Source organism: Mustela lutreola, chromosome 4, assembly GCF_030435805.1.
Source record: "Mustela lutreola isolate mMusLut2 chromosome 4, mMusLut2.pri, whole genome shotgun sequence".
Taxonomy (NCBI): Eukaryota; Metazoa; Chordata; class Mammalia; order Carnivora; family Mustelidae; genus Mustela; species Mustela lutreola.
In genome coordinates, this window is record NC_081293.1 from 141,856,844 (window position 1) to 141,876,473 (window position 19,630).

Sequence of the window (19,630 nt, forward strand, 5' to 3'; positions counted from 1 at the left end):
CCACCAAGAGTGCTTTGTCCTCACTACCATGTGACCGTGAAAATGGGTCCTTCCCACAGGACGAACATGTAAAATGTGGGCATCCTCTGTCCTCCATCCTCTGCCCCCTCCAGAACAAACCCCCGAGTGCCACCCTCTGTAGACTATCAATCTACATCTCTAAAAAGTAGTTCAAGAAAAAAACAAAAGGGGGGGAATATATTATTACTATTTGAAATCTGATACCAAAAAAAAAAAGGAAGACCGATGATACAAGACAGAGAAGAGAATCCACGTGGATGGAAACATCCGAGATATTTTACTAAGAAGTAAGAAGTAATAAATGTGATCTTTAATTTTCCCTTTTTATTCAATCACAAACACAGAAGCTCCGACCTAAAATTTTACACTCATTACTCCACAGACCAGAGTAACATGAAAAGACAAAATGAAGATAATATTTCATTGCCAAAGAAGACTGCCAACTACTAATACGCCTGTCATCACTTTGGAATAATAATTACTAAAAAGACCAGCAGTTTCTAGGGTTTGTAAGTTTCACTCGCTAAGAACAAGTATTCAAACAAGTCAGATTTTTATGAAATAAAGTATAACTATTGTACCCAGTATCATTTTAAAAGCAATGGAGTAAGTAATTAGTGATGCAAATACTTGCTTGAATGAATTTATTCCTGTGTTCTTCAGAATTAAAGCAAGAGAATTCTAAATTTAGACTTCATCTCACATGCATCAGCATGATCTGAAAAAGTCTTTAAATAACCCAGAGGTAAGAAAAATGGTACACAGCCTCGAGAGTGAATACCGCCACCAAGCCAACTGACACTCTAAACCTGCACGCATCCCTCACAAATCTGATACAATTCTATTACCACTCCACCTCTCCAAATGTTTGTGCTCTTCTCGTTTGAATATGTACTCCCAAAAAGGATCTTATTTTTTTTCATTTGGTGAACCTACACTGCTCGGAAAACTATTTTCTTTTCAAGTTAGTGAGTACTCACTTTTCATTCATAATTCCAACACACTTTTCTACCAGGCCATATGTGAAAAGAGCCTATAATGTGCATGGTCTGAAATGGATCACCTGAGTGCTTCAGAACCAAAATAACACAGTGGATAAGGAGGAAGCCACATTCCGATGCTGAAATCCACCTGCAGCCTTCTGATGTCACGCTACTGAAGACATGATTGAGATCAATTCAGTTATTATTAGCCACTTGGCTCCCTGTTCAAAAAGATCCCACTGGTAGACAATCAAAGTTGAAAATATGTTCTGAACACCAGAGATAGAAAAGTTTGCCCAAAAAAAGAAAGCCAGCTGGCTAGCACAAAAAAAAAAAAAGTACCTTTTCAGTAAATGCCAATAAAACTTTACAGGCTGCCAAAACAACAATGATAGAATAATTACAAAGGAAACTTCGCAATTTTCCTGACAATAAACACGTTCTTAAAAAGAAATTATCTGTCACCTGGCCTCAATTGTTAAAGCTGTTAATACTAGTTACAGTAAATCTTACAAAGAGTTTATTTGAGCCAACTATGAATTTGGCACAAATTTTTTTTTATTTTCTTCCCCAAAATAAATTCTTGGATTTTGGATTTGGATTTGTAATATGAAATTCAATGTATATTAGAGCAATTTCCATGAGTAGTCACCATTCCTACAAAAAAAGCTTCTACCCAGTTTTGCCCATCTTTAAAAATGTTCACTTAGGGGCGCCTGGGTGGCTCAGTGGGTTAAGCCACTGCCTTCAGCTCAGGTCATGATCTCAGGGTCCTGGGATTGAGCCCCGCATCGGGCTCTCTGCTCAGCAGGGAGCCTGCTTCCTCCTCTCTCTCTGCCTGCCTCTCTGCCTGCTTGTGATCTCTCTCTGTCAAGAAATAAATAAAATCTTTAAAAAAAAATGTTCACTTAAATGTATCAGATTAAGAAGCTTCCACCCCAAAGGAAATGGGAGATATAATTAATATATTATATAATATATATGAATATATTAATTATAATTAATATATAATTATATATTAATATATTAATATATTTATAATATGTGACTAATATATAGATAATAAATAACTAATACTATTGATAATATTGATAATATATAAATAATATAGATATCTATATTATATCTATATTATTTATAATATTTGTATTATATATATAAATACATAATATATTAATTATATCTCCCATTTCCTTTGGGGTTGGAGCTTATTAATCTGATATATATATAATATATATAATATATAATTTTATATATATATAATAATAATAAAGACTATGACTTAAGAGCCACATTACTAACCTCAAAATAGTCTTAAAATAGGTCAATGTGCAAGGAAAAAAAAATCCATCAGAATTATTTAGAAAAGTGCACTTCATTCTTCATACATCAGGTAATATTGATGTTGGCCAAACTTCCTTATAGAAAGTCCATGAGACTTTCCTACAAAGACTCACTGCTAAGTACCAGCATTGTCTTCCTCAACTGTGACAACACCATGATCACCTCCAGATACCCGTCAAGCCCTTTGTGCCATTTCTTAACAATATTAACTTAAAAACATCTACAGCTCAACAGTGATATCAGGATAATGAACTATAAAAAGTCTCTACTGACACAAGCCCAGCCTTCACCAATAAATCAAGAAACAAACAACTGAATGGTAATAAAGAAAATCAACCCAGAAAGTTATGGATGGGCTTACCCACAGCCATAAAATAAATAGTCAAGAGATAAGTCATAAATAAATAGTCAAGATATATAAGCTCCACCATACAATGTGTTTTGTACGAAGCAAATGTGAATGATCACTGTACACACAGATCACATGTCCATGGCTAAAGGATATAATCCCAAGAAACAGTCACTGGAACAGAGTTTTAGAATGATGTAATGTTTTACATCATTAGAATGAAGTAATGTTTGAGATCACTTAACATTCTCATTTCTTAATAGATTGCTTCCTTTGAATATAAGCTTCTTTTTACAAAGGTGTTATACATTAGATTAAATGTTATCTTTTTTTCCTAGTGGAACACATCTCTAATTTTTAACTGGCATAACCGTTGGGAGTAACAAGTCACAAATGAATCAAATCAGATAAGAGCATTTCATTAAGAAGCTGAAGAGATTGTTCTTGTCCCCCTTCACAAACTTTAGGACGATCAGTTACAGAGGAGCACTTTAATCATGGATATACAACTTGTTAAGTCTGATTTCTCTATCCTGAAGCCCAATTTATATTAAAACAGATTTATATAAAGTTACAATTAGATTTGACTTAGTTGGTGTGGATTTAGGAATATATAATTATTAGAGTAGCTCAAAATACAAAATCAAGTTTGATGCCACTCTTTAATTATATAGACTTGTAACTAAGGACACCTTCTTCACTTTCACTCAATTTACACTAATCCAGAAAGGCTTCCTAAATGTGTAGAAAATGATCCTTCAATTTTTATTATACTTTATAGAGCTATTGATGTAACTTCCTAGCTAGTAGTTCAAAAGATGCTTGTTTCTGGTTTTTTGACTCTAGAGCCTCTCTACAGCACTAGCCCACAAGTGCTTTCTTGAGGCTACGTAACAGGGGAAAACTCCTCATAAGAAGATCATTGTGATCCTTCAGGAACCAAGCCCTATCTGATGGGAATCAAGACAACTCACCAGTTACCAAATTTGGCTCCGAAACAATAGTGTCATGGCAACATTCCAATGTATATTTTTTTAACTTGGAGTTGCTAACTGCAAATAAGGGGAAATTAGATTACCACACTAAACATAAAATAAAGAGCATAACGAGGTAACAGTGTCATACAGGTGCTATCGGAAATAGAAAAATCGCAGCACATAGGCAATAATATTTGAAGATTAAAAACGTTTTTACTCCTGTATCTGGGAGAGCATTTTGTGGTAACATCAAAATACATTTCAAATCCTACACAGTCTTGCACGATGCATGTCTTTAACATTATTCATAATATACAGACACTCTAACTAGGATGGAAAGTCTACATTTGATTTGATTTTTACATCAATTTCACCTCCGTAAATATTATAGTCACTAATCCTGGTGGGTTTTTAAACTTTAGATGTAAGGTATATATAAATGGATCTCTATTCTTCAGTGACGTGGCATATCCAAACTCTCAACTTTGTCTCCTGTTGAACTGCTTTCTTCTAAACGGTCAAAACTGTATTTACTGCTCTGTCAACATAAAGCACTATTTAAATGTAGCCTTTTGAGACTCTCAGATGTTACCAGCATGCCCATGCGAATGAACAGATATTACAAGGCCTGCTACAGGTCACCGGTTACACAAGAATCATTTTTCTATAATTTAGTGATCAAAGAGGATGATAAACAATGACAGCATTCTTCCAAGCCCCATCATGGCTTACCAACACAACACAATGTAGGAAACTCACGCACAGAATGGGTTTTTTTTTTTTTAACATTTCCTTTTACTTTCATATTCTAAAATACATTCTAACTCTTTAGAACACAGAGCTCTGCCCATGAGTCTGCAGCTAACTCCGTGTATAAGGTAACCAGTAGGTGTGTCAAATACCGTAGCCAGATGATCTATGCAACAGCTTATATTAGCACTTAGACACACAAAGATGATTTATGCAGTCCTCCTTTGTAATTGATAGTTCCAAGAAACGAGAAAAATATGAAGATGAAAGAGTCTTTCTGCTCTCCTTCCATGTGTGCAAATAGAAATGAACTTTGGAGAAACACATGGATGCCACCTGCAAAACGACTGTGTGATCACAAACATAATAGGCCTGGTTTGCATTCTCTTCCTTGCCCTTTGAAGTTAATAGAAGCTTTGTAAATTGAGGGTGTGCACAGGGGTAAAAATTAAATCAGATAAAGCATGATTTAAAAGGAGTCTTCCCTTACAATGCATGCATAAATTCTTGGCCAGTGAACATTTGTCTGAATTACCACATTAGACTACACTAACATAATTACAAAATTTCTGATATATGTGCATTATATGTTATTTGTTTTAAATACAATTAACTACAGTGTGCCTAAAATGATGAAACATATCTGCCCCCTAAAAACCTATTATCCCCCTTTGTTGTTGTTGTTGTTGTTTTTCCCTCTACTTTCTCCTCTTCAATAATGGGACATCAAGTTTCATGCTCAGGAATTTCCAGGCATGCTCATTTGTTCTTGGGATAAACCCCAAATACATCTCATCAGTCTTGCTGACCCATAAAATTTGACTTTCTCTGACCTATCAAACTTCATCTCCACTACTAGCCAACGTACATCTCCATCTCCCAACACCGCCACCATTCTCTCAAGGGACAGAGAATGCACTTGCCTATTTTGCAGCAATTAACACCTGGGCTTTATCCGGCCTAAGAGGCCCTCCCTTCATTACTATATAAATCACACAAATAGGGAAGAGTCGATTGAGATGTGGCCAGCATGGATATATTGAAAATTAGGTACCAGGACGGATTAGAAGAAGTTAGAAGTTAGAATAAGTAGTCACTTCTATGACTAACTACTCAGGGACTAACTTCTTGTCACCTTGGGCAAACTGTTTAGCCCTGTAATTATTTGTGGCACTCAGCTTTATCCGCAACAGTGAAGGGTTATGGTTAGGAGTGTAAATTTCAGTCAGAGCTGCAACTTGGTTGCTGTGTGACAAGACACAATCCATTTAACTACTCTGGGGCCTCAATTTTTTCAACCCCCCAAAAGCATATGCCAGCTTCTACTAAAGAGGGCTGTTGTGAAGGGCTTAGAAAAGTATCCACCAGAAAGTAAGCACTGTACAAAGAGGAGCTATTCTAATCCACCAAATACAAAGATACTGGGTGGAAAATATCTAGGTCCATTTCGTCTCTAACAGTTCAGGAGTCTGGGTTTCCAGTTCACGAAGCCCTTCTCAACTATTCCAATCTATGTTGACCTCTTCAAAACAAACAAACAAACAAACAAACAAAAAAACACCTATAGAATTTACTGTCTATAACATTCATGTAATTTGTAGTCAAATGTTTTTTATTGTTAATATTGTAATAACAATGGTGTTAATAACTTTGAATGTCCTGATTTATTTTGTCCTTGTTTCACATGGATGGCACCTTACTACTGTGAGCCTCTCAGTAAGATGAGGAAAGGGAAGTATCCAGAGATACAGTGACTCACCTAGGTCATCCACCTAGAAAACAGGAGACAGGGGACAGTGACTTGAGAAGCTACACTCGTAGCTGCTATGCTAACTGCTCACTATAATGCTTCTTATCTATCCCCAGTATGTTGAACTTCTCAGTATGTTTTCTGAAGTCAGGAATCATTTGTTCAGGGGAGGGTTTTTTCTTTAAGGCATATAAACTATATTCTAAATTAATAAATATTTAATTATTTGTCTATCTTTATCCTGGCATTTTCACCACGCAAGTAATTTAGACAATTTCTAAAATGGAATGACTCAAAAACATGGCTTAAAATTAATTTGATCTGTCAAACCATTTTTTTTCCCCCTAACTGTGAGTTATGACTAGTCACATGGGTTTCCCAACGAGAACCAGGCATAGATAACCTACCGTACGAATTAGGAAAGAATGGGGTCTTTCACAAATTTGTAATGTATATGCTGCCACAACTGTGATGTTTCCTCCTTTTGGGTTGGTAATGGGAGCAAAATAGAAAGAAGACTAATGTTTACCTTTTGGAGAACAATTTATTCATGACAGCTCTCTGTGTTAGATATCCTATTAGCATTTGATAGATAGAGGAAATAACATCCCAAATCAAACTTTGTCACGGCTAGATCAATCAAATACAATCATTTTGACTTCTTTTTAACTGTATTGTTGGTGTTACTCTTTTGAAACCTGTAGCTTATGAAATCCTCTGGCCTAAAAACAATGTATATATTAAGTATATGCTGACAATGTCTTATTTCTATAGAACTACTGAGTGATCAAATACTCATCTGTTTGCCAAAATTCTGACATATAATAACTCCTTTAATAATTACATCAACCCATTCGCTTTCCCTAACTTTTACTTAAGAGGCTCAACAAAGTTAGGTAATTAGTCCAAGATCACAAAAATAGTGACGTGGAACTAGGAAGTGAACCTACACAAGCTGGGCTCCAAATTCAATAGGTCACCTTCTGAGGTTACAGCTACTTCCAAATCTTTTCTTCAGTGCTGAACAACCTCAAATGTCAGGAATTCTAAGTACAGCTAGAATCTACTTTTCTTACATTTACTATGCAGAGGTCAACTGTTGAAACTACCAAATTTGATTTTTTTTCCCCCTGTGGCTTTGGATTTTCCTTGGAAACTGAAAATATAAAAATTTGTTATCCAAGAAGAATGAGTACGCTAATCCCTGTGAAATGCTGTGGGTCAAACATATCCAGTCTGGTAGAAGCCCAACCACTGCCTAATACTTGATTCAGTGGATTCTAAGCTATTTTATAAGGATGATCTTAGGTCATTCACAATTTAATCAGCCCATTACTTTTAGATGGGCTTCCAGAAGGCCACCTCTAAAGCCAAATATCATTTCATCACAAGTGGTGTTACAGCAAGGGTCCCGTGGATTAATTTTTATTATTTAAATAAGAGATGATCATAAAATTAGCACCCTTCCAATACAGTTCTCATCTTGATTATTGCTATTTAACTAGTGAAAATTTTTTTCTTCAGGCTGAGTGAACACTATAATTATTATTGCTTTGCATTGTAAAGGTTGCATCTTAATTGAAAAATCAACACTTTTTTCCCTTTCCATGAATACATCAACTTCAAAATCAACAAAAACATTGAAGATGCAGGCAATTTTGCTAGACCCACAAATTAGAGTGTCCTCGATCAACCAGAAGTCATAAACCCATAATCTTAAACATAAGATGTTAACTGATCCTATAACCAGGCCAGGATTCCAAGTACCAAATGTCTTCAGCTCAGCTTCCTGCTTTTAAATCCCTATGGTCAAAGCAACAGTAGGTTTGAATAAACACTCTGAGTGTCTTCTGACAGTGTCACCATGGATAGGTACAGAACTGCACAGTGTGATCAACAGTAAAAGGTCAAGTTGTTCTTGCAATTATTTTACAGTATGTATATAGAAACAGCCTAGAAGTTGGCAGGTACAGATAACATTTTTGAGTATGGCAAAAACAAAGAAAACAAAACACAGAAAAGTATCGATCAAAATGAATGCATTTCATCATAAAAATTATAATATGAATCATTTGTGTATTTTATATATATTTGTGCATATATAGATAGAATAAAAGCTTATACCACTGCCTTTTATGTCTAAACATATACCTAATATATTTCATATAAACACACAATGCATGTGTGTTTGTGTCTGTGTAATACTCCTCTGATATTCAAGTTATCCTAGAGGAAAGTAAAATTATTATCCTTGTCTCAGGCAGAAAGGAACTGAGGCACAATGAGGTAAAATTGCTTCTACTATTAAATAGCAGAGATTTGACCTCCACTGTCCAACGTCCAAGACTTTGCTCACATGTAGCACTTTGTACTCCGTCCTCTGAGAGAATCCCATCACTTCATATTACGTGACATTAGTGTTCATAGTATTAATACCATTCTCTCCGTCCTCTGAGAGAATCCCATCACTTCATATTACGTGACATTAGTGTTCATAGTATTAATACCATGTAAGAGCTTGAAGATATGTTTAAGAAGTACTGTCAGACCAAATGCTACATGTGATACCAATTAAGTTCAGCATAATAGTAGCATAGGTTTCTGACCTAATTATATGATGCCTATAGATAAATAATGTCCCAACCAAAATTTAAAAATTCTCTTTTGAGAGCACTATTATTTTGTTAAGCAAACATTCAGGATTCCTGAAACTGAAGGCTTATATATACAGAGAACTTAACCACACTTCTACAATTCAAAGCATGAGGATGAAGATTTTCATAGAGTAATAGGGAACTAAGAGCTGTCTACTCCACCCTTGCTTTCCATATACGTGTTATTTTGTACATTATGGTATAAATCAGAAGAAATTTATAAATAAACATTTTGGAGGGTTATTTTTTTCCTTAATTTATATCATACAAACATATAAATTGATACATGTGCACATGCCCTTGGCAAAAATATTTATATGAATTTTTTCATTTATAGAGTCATAGCATTTCAATAGATGAGTGGTTCCCACATTTTGCTATGCGCTATTCTATGTACAAGAGCAAATGTGACAAGATGAGTCTTGTTTCTGCCATCCACTACTTACAAGACTTTGGTTATCGCATTAAACCTGTATGACCTTTGTCTGCTCTACCTACATCCCAGGGCCATTGTGAAAAGCAAGGAAGAGGAGGGATGTGAAAATGATCTATGAATTCTAAACTGTTAAACAAAAAAAGAAAGAAGGAAGGAAGGAGGGGGAGGAAGGAAGGAAGGAAGGAAGGAAAGAAAAAGCAAGAAAAGAGGGAGAGAGATTGAGATCACTGCTACCCTTGGCTTTATCTTTCATCCCACAGGATCTAGCACAATACCTGGCATTATGAATGTTTGTTGTCTCAACTTATTTTTCGTTATGAGGAAAAAAACCTTTCTGGTTCTTAACCAAAAGAACATGCTGCATTTTACCCAAATAAATATGCCAGATCTTCAGATTCTAAAACTGGTATCCGCTTAACTATACGATTAATATAAAAATAAGAGTGTATTTTTTGATTTCATAATCACAGCAACTGTATGCATTTTACTATGCACACAATTATTGCAATTTTGCATGAATGGTTTAGGAGGCACTTTATACCAGTCCTAACCAAAAAAGAAAAAAAAAAAATAAGGTTTTGTACATTTAGAGAGAAAGGATGGGGGTGGGAGGTTGATGATGAATAAAACGACAAAAAATTCAAGAAAAGTAAGAATGCAATGTTTTAAATAAAATACATAAGTTTGTATGTGTGGGTCTCCCTATGTATGTATTACACACGCCTAAATTCATATGATGACCTCTAAATACACATAAACAGATAGGTCTACACATTCCATAAGCACATTGCCCAAACCTTCAGAAATTGCCATTTAAAAGCCAAGGGCCTAAATTTTCACTTTGATCAATGAGACAGCTTTATCACAAGATGAGATGACTGAAGTTTATTGATTAACTGATAACCTTCTAATGCACCAGCCTTTAATCTGCAATAAAACAGTGAATATAAGGAAAGCTTTCAGAAAGGAGTACAAGGTTTGATTATCCTAGAGGAAAAAAACAACGTGGAGAGGCTCAGGATGGCAAAACATCCAGAAACACAGAGCAATGACATCCAGTTTCTTGGCTTTCCCAGCAGACCCGTGAGCTGAGACAACTGTGTCACCTGACATTCTAGCCCCAGTGCCAAGAACCAGAGTGAAATCAAATCAACATAATAAGGCTGTTGTGTCCATGAGGATGGAGAAAAACAGCCTCAAACCGGCAGTCAAAGTTCACTTCACAGCATGACTGCCATTTCAGAGGAAAAGCTAACATGTTGTAGTTAACACTTCAAGACTATCCATACATCGTGATAGGAACGAGCCATGTTTAACCAAGTCCAAGAACCTGAATAGTATTTGACAGGACTTTGGCTGCTACTTGGTGGCTCACAGAAAATCTCAGATGAAGATCGTATGTTTGGGCCTTAAATATCAGGACTAAAAGGTTCAGGGGGAAAAGTGGGCAAAGGGAAAGAATATATTTCTTTCTGATTAAAATTTTGTCCAGAATTTGGATTGGCTTACAGACCTTGATCACAAAGAGAAAGACCTGAACGATCGTAAACTGTGAATTAGACACAAATACATTAAAACTGATAAAGTAAATAAACAAAAAACTGGCATCAAGATATACTACATTGAATTCATTCCCTCTTAAAATATATTTGTGTTACTGAGGTAGCTAAGCTTAAAGTGCCTTCTTTAACAAGAAAATGGTTGAGAAAAATATTTCTCACTCCAGTGTTATATAGAGTATTTGATGGAAAAAAAAAGGTCACCAATAAATTAAAGAATCTAGGTTTGTATAATTCTTACTTGCTATTTTCCCAACATACAAGTAAGGGCATACAATCGTTCTTGCTCTAACGTCAGAACCAAATAACCTTTCTCAGATTTCAGTTCATTTTTAAAACAAGAGCACGGAGATCATTAATCTATGATGTCTCTTCAAGCTGCAGCTCTGGGATTCTCGTGAATATTTACTACCACTTTGGGAATTCCATGAACCCTACTACTCTGACTAGTACTAATACTTCTGCTGCTGCTACTACTCCATCATCTGCCTCAAGGTTCTTCTCCCACCGTTAGCAAAACATACAGATATTTTCAGACAAAAACTGCACATATACAATAAGCAAATAAAGGATATATCATAAATCTCTCTCAAATTCTGGATAAGAGGAAATCTTCCAGGCAGGGCAAAGCAAGCACTAGAGCCTAGATGAGAAATGGAACAGTTCCAAGTACCAGGTCCTCCCAACTTCCTTCAACCATAGCTATTAGCTCAAATGAGTTCACAGAACACCTTTCTCAGAACAAACCCCTGTGGGAAGGTTCTCTGGGTCCCTCTCAATCTATCATGCCTTACTAAGAATAATTTTCAAATAATAATCATGTCCTATATGAAAAACATTCTGTTAGTGATGAAGGTTTTTTTTGGCGGGGGAGGGGATTGTTTTTTTAAGAGCAGTAACAGTTGGTGCTAAAGGAGAGGTCAAATGTTTTCATCTCTCAGGGCGCCAGTGTGGCTGAGAAAGTTAAGCATCTGACTCTTGACCTCAGTTCATATCTTGTTCTCAGGCTCATGAGTTTGAGCCTGGAGTTGGGCTCTATGTTGGCCATGGAGCCTACTTAAGGGGGAAGGGGGGGAGAGTATTAACAGTTTTGAAACCTTTACAAGTGGATTGAGTTCTGGCCCTCGGGGAAGGGAGATGATGTCCCCAGACCATGCAAGTAGGAGCTGGGGATCCGACTTTTATCATTTCAATCATCTGAGGCCTTAGTTAGTTGATTATTTTATTCCCTATATTTCTCAATAAAAAATGGGGAAAAATAGTAAGTTATTTCAGAGCATTTGTGTTGAATAGAGATTACTGAGAAATGTATTGTGAGATAGGAATATCAAATAATATTAGAGAGCCCTAACCTGGTAACAGAGACTGATCACTGATAATGTTACATAAATGCAAATGGCTTTCCATTATCCCTCAAAACAAAACGCAACATGGGAAAATACAAGCAGAATTGTTGGATTTTATTTCAGACAACTAAGCTACCTGTGTGCGAATAGGTCTAAAACACTTTTATAAGACCTGAGAAGCTATTCATTCAATCCACTGAATATCCACAAAGAATTATACACAGTTGTATAGGACATGAGCGATCCTCTACAAGAACACTTGAATAATATTGACACTGAGATGTACAGAAAGCTTTTATGAGCAGAGAATTCATTAATTCTAAGATAAGCAAAGAAAAAATGACATTCATAAATGAAATGATTCATGAAAGAACAGAACCTTCAAGAATGAGTATGATCTCAAAAAGCAGAGTAGGTCAACATTTTGCACATGTAATTGCCGCCAGAGAACATGATTTATCAAGACATAAGATAACCTCCTGAGTCCCTAATCACAGGAATTGAAGCATGGCCTAAAGAGGTGCGAACATAGAAAATGACAGTAATCCACTGGAAGATCCAGTGGCCATTCCTTTGAACAGGATGCTTCTTGTAGAAATGAACATTAAAAAAAAAAAAAAAAAAAAAAAAAAAACCCAAGCACATTCTCTTCAGAATGCAATAGATCAGCATCTGAGTATCCCATGACTACACACACACACTGAGCCCTATATGATTCCGCATCCCTTGACACGGGATGAATAAGACTTTATCAGTTGCATGCAGTTCAGAATCTAAGTTCCCTGAGAGCAGATGTATTTTTCTTGTTTGTCCATCACTGTAATTATCAGTGCCTAGACAGAAGACGGCATAGGATAGACCAAAACACATTAGTTAAATGGATAAACTTTTAGAGTCTTGTCAACCTACTTAGCACCCTCAGTAAAAATATACATCTATGGACATATGTAAAATCTCTAAGTAAAATGAAAGCTTTTACACTCTTAAGATTTATGATTCATATTTTAAGTCATAAAAATCAAAATAACAAATGTGGCCCACATCTCTAAGAATACAATCATTCCAATTTTGCAAACAGAAATATAAGACTTCTTTATAGTAAGACACAAATAAAGGAGCAATTACAATTCAAGTCTCTTTTAGGGATCTAAAAATCTCCTCCAACAGGGCTGTAAAGTCAAAAACTAGGAACAACTATGAAACAAGCCTCTGGATGGTTTAACAATGTGCCATCTACAGCAAACTGAACTTCTTTGCTAAACCTGAGATTTAAATAAGAGTCCAAGAATGCATATACAATCATTACACAATGGCACTTTTTCTATCTTGAAATTTAATCAGACATTGTAGAAACAGGATTTCTAATCTAGCCATTTCTGATATATCATCAGTAATTGGGTTTTTGAGTTAACATTACCCTCAGCTACTGTCAAGTGCCAAGTAATGCTTGTTGGGGTGTAATTCATTAGATTTTAAAAAAGCAACCACAGCTGGTTCGTTCCTGGGTTTTGGCACCAAAAAGAAAAAAAAGAAAGAAAAATAAGGCAACCACATGAAACCAACCATTTTTTACTTACTGCGACATAGAACAAACTCTCGTTAAGAGAAAATTCAGTAACAGAAGCAAATGTGCACTGTGCATCTTAAGTAGATGTTTAACGTTATAAAAGGGGAAAAGTGGCAAAATGATAAAAATAAAAAACCATAAAAACACTAAACACACAGTTAGGACATACAGGTTTACATGTACTACTTAAGCTCAGATTACTTCTTTATATCTGATTCCATAAAATTTACATGTCCTATGAAATGGTGGTTCAGAAATAGAGTCATTTTCATGATTGCTTTGGCCTTATTTGCAAATACTATCAAATGTTGTGTTTGCTTTTGTAATCACCACTAGACATAAGAATAGGTATATATATTAAAAACACTGGAACAAAGAATATAATATTTGGTTCTGCAAATAACTTCCCAGTATAACCCCTTATCTAAACTTTCCAACAAATGCTGCTGGGCTTTCAACCTAATCATTCCAGTAACTGCACAGCGATACACTTATTTAAGTTTAAGCAAAAGTTAACCAAAGATGGCACAGATCACTTGCCTCAAAATAATTTGTTACTAATTATAGGCAGGGTAAGTGGAAAGGATTTGTTGGCATACTTTCTTTTATCATGTTTCTGAAGTCAATTTCTAGGACAATGTGTTAAACTAAAGGAAAAATTTAAGAGGATAAATAAAACAGGAAAGAAAAAGCTAAAAACTTGTGAAATATACAATTTCAGCTTTTAGCAATAATATAACCACAAACTCCAGTTTTGTGGGGGGGGAGGGTTAAAGGCATTGCTTTATTTTTTGGTTTTCACTTTGGCATTAAATCTGAACTATCTACCTTAGGAAGAATGAGCTGATAAAACTAAAAATTTTGGAAAGGATCTACCTGAACAGACTTGACTAAAACTGATGCAATTTTCTAGCTATAAATATTTAGTCACTTACAGTAATTTCTAATTATACATATTTCCCCATTAATTGCAGTTTTTTTAAAATATACCTTTTCATATTCCACAAACATTCACCATATTCAGGTATTATCTTTCTTTTTGTTTTATCCTTGCATAAGGAAGAAGTGCCATAGAATCATAATGTGTTCTGGGCCTGAAAGATTACTCATTTCCTTGTCATTTTACAGATACGTAAATAAAGGTTAACTGACATGCCCAAGGTGAATGATTTAGTATTTTTTTTTCCTTCTGTGGAACTTGATAGCTTTCCCGGATATTATCCAAAACAAAATTTCTTGTAAAAGGTAGCTTTTTTTTCCACTGGGCTTCTGTTTTCATTGGAAAAATATGTTCTTCGTGAAACAATCAAGCACCAACCAGAATGTCTGCTTTGCTGAAGAGATGGCCACTGGACTCTCTCCAGCAGAGAGACTGGGCCCAGCATACATGAGAGAGAACGCACTAACAGTGAAAGAACAGACCATTAGATGATGAGAATCCCCCAGTGGATGCATCTAGAACACGGTGGGGCCACCAATGCTTGGTTCTCCTTCACTAGCAAAGACAGGGTTCCTTCTAAGCCAGAACTGATTCTAGTATGACAGGGATCTAACGGTGAGCACTTTCTCAAGGTCATGGAAGAGCAAATAAGTAATAGTTTTTGGAACTAGATAGTACAAATAACTCTAGCAAAGATGACCAAAATTAAACTATTTTAACAATATCACTAGTAAATAGACTTCATTTTTTAATTCCCTAGTATACTTAAATAACAAAATGACAGTGTATTACTTCCATAAAAATTTTCAAAAAACACTATCACTTAATGAATTGTATACCTGTATGAACAGGAGAGTCCATCCTACAACTTACTTGCAAAAGACTGATACCGCTGTCAATGTTCCACAAATCATTAAATGACAAGATAAGCAACATATCTAACTTTGTGTTGCATAGAAAGCCTGCATCAGAATCATCTAACAGCTCATTAGAAATTTGAGGGCCCAATTTTAGACCTGAAAGTCCAACTCTCCTAGGATAGGAACATGAAGGTGCATTTGAACAAGCTTCCCAAATGATGCTTGTTCACATTCAAAAGTGAATTAAGATTATTGGACTCGTGTAGAATTACATAGCTGATTACTTTTAGTAAAATAATTAAAACACTTCTCAAGTGCTTATTTTCCTAAATGGGGTGCCAGACAAAAATCTAAAACTGATAAATCAAGAAGTTGTAGTGTAAGGATATTATTTAGCATGTGGGACAAATGAAAGGCATTAAAAATAAAAAAAAAAAGGTCGCTGTAGAGAATAGGGCTGGGTTGAACACTCTTATTTGTGTTTTTCCCCCACTCTGAGGAAAATAACGTTTTGATAAAATATTTTTTTAAAAAAAGCTTAAGACAAACAAACCCAAAACAACTGAAACAACAAAAACCAAACACAAAAGAAACAGAACCTTCAAGAGCTGGTTATAGCTTAGATCTCAAGTGATACCATTTAAGATGAGGAAGGCACGAGGTTATTCATCCTTAAGTGGATAGTTGTGGTCTGTACAGTGGCATGTTTAAACATGTGTCCTTTTATGTTTTTTATTTTTTTATTTTTTTATATATATTTTTTAAGATTTTATTCATTTATTTGACAGACAGAGATTGCAAGTAGGCAGAGCATCAGGCAGAGAGAGAGGAAGGGAAGCAGGCTCCCTGCTGAGCAGAGAGCCCGCCTGCCCACAGGGCTGGATCCCAAGACCCTGGGACCATGACCTGAGCCGAAGGCAGAGGCTTTAACCCACTGAGCCACCCAGGTGCTCCCTTTTATGATTATTATTTTTTTTTTGAAGAAAACAAAACACAGTAACAAACTTATGTTCTCAAATTCCAGAAATGGACTTCTTCTTTGAATGTATGCTCACCTTCTGGTAAAAGCTCTAAGAAGGAAAGACAAAGACTTCCTGGGCAGCCATATTCAAAAATTTAATCAGGAGCAAGAAAGAGTTCAAAATTTATAATAAAAAGCCAACTTTTATCCAGTACTCACTAAGTGTGTAGAAAAAACCACAATGCAAGAAGGTGGCTTAGTAGAAAAGCAGGGAAGTAAGAAACACAAAGCACCAATGGAACTTCCCAATCCACAACAAGGACAGGTTAATATAAAAGAAATCATTTAGTCAGGGTCTGCAGAGAGACTTCCCTGACTTCAGTGTCTTAAAAAGCAAATCTGTCATCATTATCTGTTAAAGTTCCCCCCACCTCTTCCCAATGTAAGTGTAAAAGGAACCCGAGTATTACTATGTATTTTTTTTTAATTCCTAAGAAAATGAAACATCGCTATGACTTTTATTTACTTGAACAAAGACTCACCTGTGTAACAGGAGCTTTAACAGTTGAGATCCCACACACCGGTTTGCCCTGATTCTTTTCAGTTGGGTCACTAGTACTGTATTATGAATTTCAATTCAAGTATACAAACTTGCAAACTTTTAATGTTTACTTTCTGCTATATAAACATATCAGAGTCAAGGTTATTGTTATTCTCTTAATGACACTATTCTAACTGACCTGCATTCCACTGTTCTTTCTTGAGTACAAGAGAAAGGAACAGAGTTACAAAGACCTATCCTGCTGGGAATTTTTGCATAACCCTGTTTATACCCCTGGCAATGTTCTGGAAAGAGGTAAAAGGTAAAGTGAACATCATCTATCCTGTGAATCACTGTAGAGAAAACAATGAGAACTCATGTTACCAAACAGAAACAAACGAGTTGGAAAAATGATAACATATTACCATAATGAAAAAAATTAGAGGTAATAGATTTCAAAAGATGAGGGCTATAACTACATTTAAAGCATGTGATTTAAAATACAAGATTATTAATAAACATGTAATTTACAAAAATTCAGTTAATATATAAATTTGTGTCTACTTTGTAAAGATAAGGCTAATTTATGTTTTAAATACTCTTTATTTAAATTCTCTTTTCTGAAAAGACCAATTTCTACTTCCTCTGGACAAAAGCTATCTTAAAGTAATTCTGCTTTTTTCGGCAGAGTGTCCTGAGTTCTGAAAAGGTTTGTTTCTAAGAAATACACAATTTATTAGAGCCACGTAAGCTTTTTCTCTTAGCCTCCACTCACTTCCTAAGACGGGCTTGTAGGGAGTTTTTGGTTTGTTTTCATCTGCCTCCAATGCCCCTATATAGGTGCTTCAAAAGTCAGCACCCCTCAAGGGTCAGCAGCAAGCTACAGGTCTTTAGATTCCAGATTTCCAGTTGACATATTGTGTAAATAAAAATAAAGAATGTTTGGGAAGATTTTTAGAGAATCCTCAAGTGCTATGGTTTAATCTCATTTCTCACAATTTTAAAGGCTCCGTTCTCTCCTCTTCTGCATAGATTTACCTTAAGACAGTCAAATGTATGATCCATAATCCAGGATGGAACGGACTTTGACAGTTCATTCTCCTAACTCACATTTACCGAAGGACTAAAGCAATAAAATGAGAGGCATTTTATTTGATTGAGGGATGTCAGGAAATCTGCTTGTTTGTGTTTGAAAAACCAGCCCCATAGAATCTGTAGCGGACCACACAGGGGGCTGGGCTTCTCTCTATTCCTGGAGAGGAGATCCCTCTGCTCCACGAAGCATTCCCAGAGAAGAATCAAACATTTGTAAAAGGCATCCAGCAGACAATCTACACTTTCAGTTCCAATATTTGATAACCTCCTCCATCCTGAAATCCTCAGAATTTAATCCATATACTCTATTTCTCTTTTTTGCATCATCTCCCTTTGTGCTGTTCTCAATGAACACTGAAACTAGCTGTTCACCATCTTCGAACAATAGTCCTTTATGTCAGTGGTAACGTGAAATAAACCACACCTCCATTTTCTTTTTACTAGACTATTTCAGATTTGTTTTTACCTTTGTTTGGAGGTTTCCTTTAAGATTAGGTGTTTTATTCACCAATCGCGGAGTCATATTTGTTAAACTGCAAATATTCACTACTGAAGAAAAACCTCAGCATTCTGAAAACATTTGGTTAAATGTTCATGGTTTTAGCATGTTTATCCAGAATGAGACTACATCTAGTGTGTTAAGGCATGATCATATATTTTCCACCTTAAGAAGAGAATTAGGGCTTTGAAAACACTTAGGAGTAAAAGAGCCCTAAGAAGCTGATCACATTTCTGGGATCACAATTTTACTTACTATGCTTCTATAACATGCTCGGCAGGACGTGCTCCTAATCCCCCAGAGATTTACAGTCTTACTGAAGAAATGCATGTATGTAAAGTGTTACAGTAAGCACAAGGCCCGAGATACTCTAGAGCCTAACTCTGCAGGTAAGGGTGGTAAGAAAAGGTCAAGAAAGACTTCAATGGCGCACCTGGGTGGCTCAGTGGGTTAAAGCCTCTACCTTCAGCTCAGGTCATGATCTCAGGATCCTGGGATCGAGCCCCACATCGGGCTCTCTGCTCAGCCGGGAGTCTGCTTCCCCTTCTATCTCTGCCTGCCTCTCTGCCTACTTGTGATCTCTCTCTGTCAAATAAATAAATATAATCTTTTTAATAAATAAATAAATAGATGAATAAATAAATAAATAAATGGATAAAATTTTTTAAAAAAGAAAAAAGGAAGACTTCAATGTGGTGAAGTCTAAGCTAGATCTGCAGTAGGAGCTCTACCAAGGCCACAAAGCACAAGGAGAAGTTTACAAAGCAAAATCAACGACGGGTTCATTTAGGTGGAGAGACCTAAAACGGCTGCATCGTTTGAAGAACGGAAACATGGTAAGGGCTCCAGGTCAGAGGACAGGGAGGAACCGGGCACTGGGAACGCAAGAGTGAAAACTGAAACACCAAGTCAAGGCCCAGATGGTAGCGTGATGCTCTGAGGGACTTTGTTCTGAAGGAAGTTTAAGGAGAAAATTAGCAAGGACAGACAGCTGTGCA

The 19,630-nt window shown here is 35.9% G+C and overlaps 1 protein-coding gene across 8 annotated transcripts in view; it reads right to left on the minus strand.

Moving 5' to 3' along the window:
- ETV1 (ETS variant transcription factor 1) overlaps nt 1-19,630 on the minus strand; it is a 243,576-nt gene that overhangs the window by 58,818 nt on the left and 165,128 nt on the right. The gene's annotated exons all lie outside the window — the stretch shown is intronic.